This window comes from Candoia aspera, chromosome 8, assembly GCF_035149785.1.
Source record: "Candoia aspera isolate rCanAsp1 chromosome 8, rCanAsp1.hap2, whole genome shotgun sequence".
NCBI classification, from domain to species: domain Eukaryota; kingdom Metazoa; phylum Chordata; class Lepidosauria; order Squamata; family Boidae; genus Candoia; species Candoia aspera.
Window position 1 is genome coordinate 32,370,573 of NC_086160.1, and position 5,890 is coordinate 32,376,462.

Here is a 5,890-nt window from a genome sequence, read left to right on the forward strand (position 1 = left end):
ATACAAGTTGAATAGGTAGGGTGAGAGTATACAGCCCTGCCGTACTCCTTTCCCAATCTTAAACCAGTCCGTTGTTCCGTGGTCTGTTCTTACTGTTGCTACTTGGTCGTTATACAGATTCTTCAGGAGGCATACAAGATGACTTGGTATCCCCATACCACTAAGAACTTGCCACAATTTGTTATGGTCCACACAGTCAAAGGCTTTAGAATAGTCAATAAAACAGAAATAGATGTTTTTCTGAAACTCCCTGGCTTTTTCCATTATCCAGCGGATATTGGCAATTTGGTCTCTAGTTCCTCTGCCTTTTCTAAACCCAGCTTGTACAAAAAAATAAAATCTATGGGCCAGAGAGTTACACCAGCTTAATTTAAAACATGACAGTAGATCAGTGCATCTATTGCCTTTGAACTGTTAATTCAGTCCCATATTACAATTTACTTATTTAAAGTAACCTCTGTTTCAACCTTTCCTGTGCTGCCTCATCATGGGGGGCGGGGGTGGAGGCAGAGATGTTCCTGGGCTGGATGAATGAATAATGCCAGGAGTGTATGTCAAGAATATATACTCCCATCAAGGTCACCCAAAGTGTAAAGGTTATCCCTGCTGTCTACCTAAATCATATATATAGAGAGAAAAGAATTTTCTAAGAAAGAATTTTGAAGAGCTGTTAGAAGAGACACTGATCTATGTAAAGACTTCAAATATGGAAACAGACATGGAAAAACAAGGAAAGTCTTCCAAAAAAATCTCTGAACTCAGAAAGAGGTTCCAATTTTGAATTAGTGTGCCAAAGAAAGGCAATGGACAGACAGTAATTTATTGTAATAATATCAAACAAAGATGGAAGGAATATACTGAAATTATGTACAGTAGAGATGTCAACATCCAATATACCTTCCCTACTTACAAGAGCCTACAGGACTAAAAGATAATGTTAGATCAGTACTATGGTAATTACCAAATAGGAAGGTTATAGGAATTGATGGACTAGCTACAGAATCATGGCCAGCCACAGAAGAAGAATATGTAAAGATTTTAACCAAACTATAATGTTTGATCTAATTGCCAAGGGCTTGGGGCCAAAACTCCCAGGCTCTTGCTATAGCTATTTATGTATCTAGATGGTCATCCAAATAGGTGGTGACTTATAGCCTGGGTATCATAATGATATACATGAGGAACTTTCCCAAGCTACATTCTAGTCTTTCAGCTAGTAGCTGTTTTGCTCCTGCATCACCATAGCACATAAACCAACTAAAACTCTTCAAAACATATTAAGCAACCCAAAAGACCCAATAGCCCAAGAAGAAAACAGGAGTTATTTACAACATCAATGCAAAGACTGTAACAGCCACTATGTAGGACAGACAGGCAGAAGACTAGCAGAGTGCATCCACAAACACCAACTAGCAGTCAGAAGACATGATGAATACTCCTTAATCTCACAGGACATGGACAGACTTAACCATAGTTTCAATTGGGAAACTGTGAGCATCCTAAACCAAGCCAAATACAAAAATGCCAGAGAATTCCTGGAAGCTTGGCACTCAGACCAAGCAGCCATTAACAGACACATAGAGGTAAACAACATTTACATATCATTCAAAAGAGACAATAGAAAAGCCAAAAGACCAGTACACTCCCTTGCCAGTAATCAACACCCAGATATGCAAAAATCAACACTAGGATTAACACCAGATGAACCATCAAACAGCACAATACAGACTAATCAAGGAACTATTAACTCAGGCAATCAACCAAGCAGCAAACAACAGCCCAATCAAAGAACTCCCAAGGAGAGAAAAACACCCCTACCAACACAAGCAGGGCAAGCCACAGTATATAAACTGAGAGCAAGGCCCACTCCCTCTTTGCACTGAAGATGTTGCCTAGTCTGGCAATGAAATGTCTGCAAAAAAACAACAAGGCTCAGAGAGCACCAAGGACTGCACAGTTCAACCTTGAGCTACGAATTTGCTTCAATTGCTACAAAGAAAAAAATTGTGAGGCAGCTCTTCAGGACTTAGGTAGGAACCTTCTCCAGCTCAAAATAATTGGAGTCTGAATGCATAATGTTTTGCCGCTAAAATACAGCCTAGGTCTTAAAACAGAGGGTCAGATACCTTATAGTTGCCTCTTGAGAACTGTTGTAAATGATTGCCTTTTCTTCATTTAATTTCACTAATGTAAACGGTGGATAAGTCTGTTAATGAAGACAACAAACAACAGGTCAGAATTGCATATGATTTCAACTATGATGATATATTTAAGCCAATTTCAGTTGAGTTAGAACACTAGTTCCTGTTTCAGAAGGTAAGCCTTCCTACTGAACTCAGTCAGAGTGCAACTTTTGTGGCCCTGGCTAAGTTTGCCCAGGGAGAAAATGAGACCCAGTCAAGCTCCCTGCTACCCTTCCTGCCTCACCTTCGGAAACCCACAGCTTTTGTGCTTTGTTACCTGCTCTCCTTCCTCACAAAGCTAAATGATCTTCACGGTGCTGCACCAGCTGCTCCTTCTGTTCCCTGACACTGTTCAATCAAGCGCCTTGGGATCTCCCCAAGAACAATGGGATCTCATTGATTCAGGAATTTCTGGTGTGTAAAGACCAGATGTTTAAGATGTGTGGGCCTGGGGAATAGACAGCTGGCTGGGAAATTCTGGGAGTTGAAGTCCACACATCTTAAAGTTGCTGAGGTTGAGAAACACTGATGTAGGGGATTGGGAGGAGAAGCTGACCGCTGGTGTATGCTGTAAGTGAAAGCACCAGTCCTGGCCTGGCTTGAGCACATTTCCTATCACTACCGATTTAAGGGTCTGGGAACATTTCTGGAATGGCATCGATCTTGACTGAAGTACCCTTTTAAACAAAATAGTTCTCAAGGGCTCACGCTTGTGTTATTAAATTAATAAAAACAATTTGTTATACCACCAAAATTATAAAATCAAGACCTATTGATAAAACCTCTGTTTTAGAAAATGAAGGTTTCCCCACTGTTGATCAATGCTATGATGAGAAGGATGTAAGGTGGAGAATACATTTTGTATGTTTTTATTCATCCTCTTGGTACTTTAGTTTAAATTGGAGCACTGGCATTTAGCAAAGGGGATCCATTGTGAAATAGTGTCAGTTCAAGGCCTGCATCCTGACAACTGGTTTGTGGAAATCTCCTAACGTTTTTCAGACAGGACTTCTCCATAGTTTACCCAAACAATGCTTCCAAGCCCTAAAACAATGTGTAAGAGGGTCACCTTAAAATATATGGGGCCATTCTCCCTCCCTTCTTATAGTTAGATCTGTAGGTCCTTCCCCCACTGCTTTATTTATCTTCTTTGACTTTTTAATCCCAACTTTATCTAACACTTTCCCTTGTTTCTAGTATGAAGGATAGAAATGGAATTGTTGTTTTTCATTAGGAGCCTGAACACTTGAAGCCTAATACGTTCCACCCAGAATGCATTTCTATCCCGGAGATGGTTTACACAGAAATGAATGGGGTACAGCTAATTGAATGAAAGTGGACTAGAATCCATGGTCAATACAAGATTCCAAGAATATGTAGACATGACAATATGGGCATCTATGTAGTATTGCACCAAAACTTCATGATCATTTGTGTATAGAAAGTATATCATGTTTTCACCTCCTTCCTCCAACAAGCCTCCGTAATTATTGTCTTGTTTTTTCTTTTTAAGCATTTTCATAATAAAGAAATAAAATAATTTGTTAGGAATGATATAAGCAGTGGAATTAAAAAGCTTGGTTTTTTTCAATGTGCATTACTACTTAAAATATCTCTTCTGTCTGTTAAACGTAGTGCCAAGATGTTCTGGTTGAAGCAAAGTTTTGCAACCATGAAATACTTATGCTGTAAGTATGCCTTATTCACCTCTTCACAATCATAGAATAAAAATATCCTCTAAAGTATTTCAGTTTTGCCTTTAATATTGTTTCCTCAAGTGAGCAGTCTGGCTTTATTTCCTGGAGTATGGACTGGTTTGATCTTCTGGCAGTCCAAGGCGCTCTCAGAATTTTCCTCCAACACCACAGTTCAAAAGCATCTATCTTCCTTCTCTCAGCCTTCCTTATGGTCCAGCTCTCACAGCCATATGTTACTACTGGGAATACCATTGCTTTAACTATGCGGACCTTTGTTATCAGTGTGATGTCTCTGCTCTTAACTATTTTATCAAGATTTGTCATTGCTCTTCTCCCAAGAATTAAACGTCTTCTGATTTCCTGACTGCAGTCAGCATCTGCAGTAATCTTTGCACCTAGAAATACAAAGTCTTTCACTGCCTCTACATTTTCTCCCTCTATTTGCCAGTTATCAATCAAGCTGGTTGCCATAGTCTTGGTTTTTTTGAGGTTTAGCTGCAAGCCAGCTTTTGCACTTTCTTCTTTCACCTTCATCATAAGGCTCCTCAGTTCCTCCTTGCTTTCAGCCGTCAAAGTGGTATCATCTGCATATCTGAGATCGTTAATGTTTCTTCCAGAGATTTTAACTCCAGCCTTGGATTCCTCAAGCCCAGCATGTCGCATGATGTGTTCTGCATACAAGTTGAATAGGTAGGGTGAGAGTATACAGCCCTGCCGTACTCCTTTCTCAATCTTAAACCAGTCTGTTGTTCTGTGGTCTGTTCTTACCGTTGCTACTTGGTCATTATACAGATTCCTCAGGAGGCAGACAAGATAAGTTGGTATCCTGATACCACCAAGAACTTGCGACAATTTGTTATGGTCCACACAGTCAAAGGCTTTAGAGTAGTCAATAAAACAGAAATAGATGTTTTTCTGAAACTCCCTGGCTTTTTCCATTATCCATTGGATATTGGCAATTTGGTCCCTAGTTCCTCTGCCTTTTCTAAACCCAGCTTGTACATCTGGCAATTCTCGCTCCATGAATCGCTGAAGTCTACCTTGCAGGATCTTGAGCATTACCTTACTGGCATGTGAAATGAGCGCCACTGTTCAATAGTTTGAACATTCTTTAGTGTTTCCCTTTTTTGGTATGGGGATATAAGTTGATTTTTTCCAATCTGATGGCCATTCTTGTGTTTTCCAAATTTGCTGGCATATAGCATGCATTACCTTGACAGCATCATCTTGCAAGATTTTGAACAGTTCAGCTGGGATGCCGTCATCTCCTGCTGCTTTGTTGTTAGCAATGCTTCTTAAGGTGCACTCAACCTTACTCTTCAGGATGTCTGGCTCTAGCTCACTGACCACACCGTCAAAGCTATCCCCAATATTGTTATCCTTCCTATACAGGTCTTCTGTATATTCTTGCCACCTTTTCTTGATCTCTTCTTCTTCTGTTAGGTCCTTGCCATCTTTGTTTTTGATCATACCCATTTTGGCCTGGAATTTACCTCCAATGTTTCTAATTTTCTGGAAGAGGTCTCTTGTCCTTCCTATTCTATTGTCTTCTTCCACTTCTGCGCATTGCTTGTTTAAAAATAATTCCTTATCTCTTCTGGCTAACCTCTGGAATTTTGCATTTAATTGGGCATATCTCCCCCTATCACTGTTGCCTTTTGCTTTCCTTCTTTCTTGGGCTACTTCTAGTGTCTCAGCAGACAGCCATTTTGCCTTCTTGGTTTTCTCTTTCTTTGCCGCCTCCTGAACAATGTTGTGAACTTTTGTCCATAGTTCCTCTGGGACCCTGTCTACTAAGTCCAGTCCCTTAAATCTATTCTTCACCTCCACTGCATATTCCTTAGAAATATTAGTGAGCTCATATCTAGCTGATCTGTGGGTCTTCCCTAATCTCTTTAGTCTGATCCTAAATTGTGCAAGGAGAAGTTCGTGATCGGAACTACAGTCAGCTCCAGGTCTTGTTTTTACCGACTGTATATATGTCTGCCACCTTTGGCTGCAAAGGAGGTA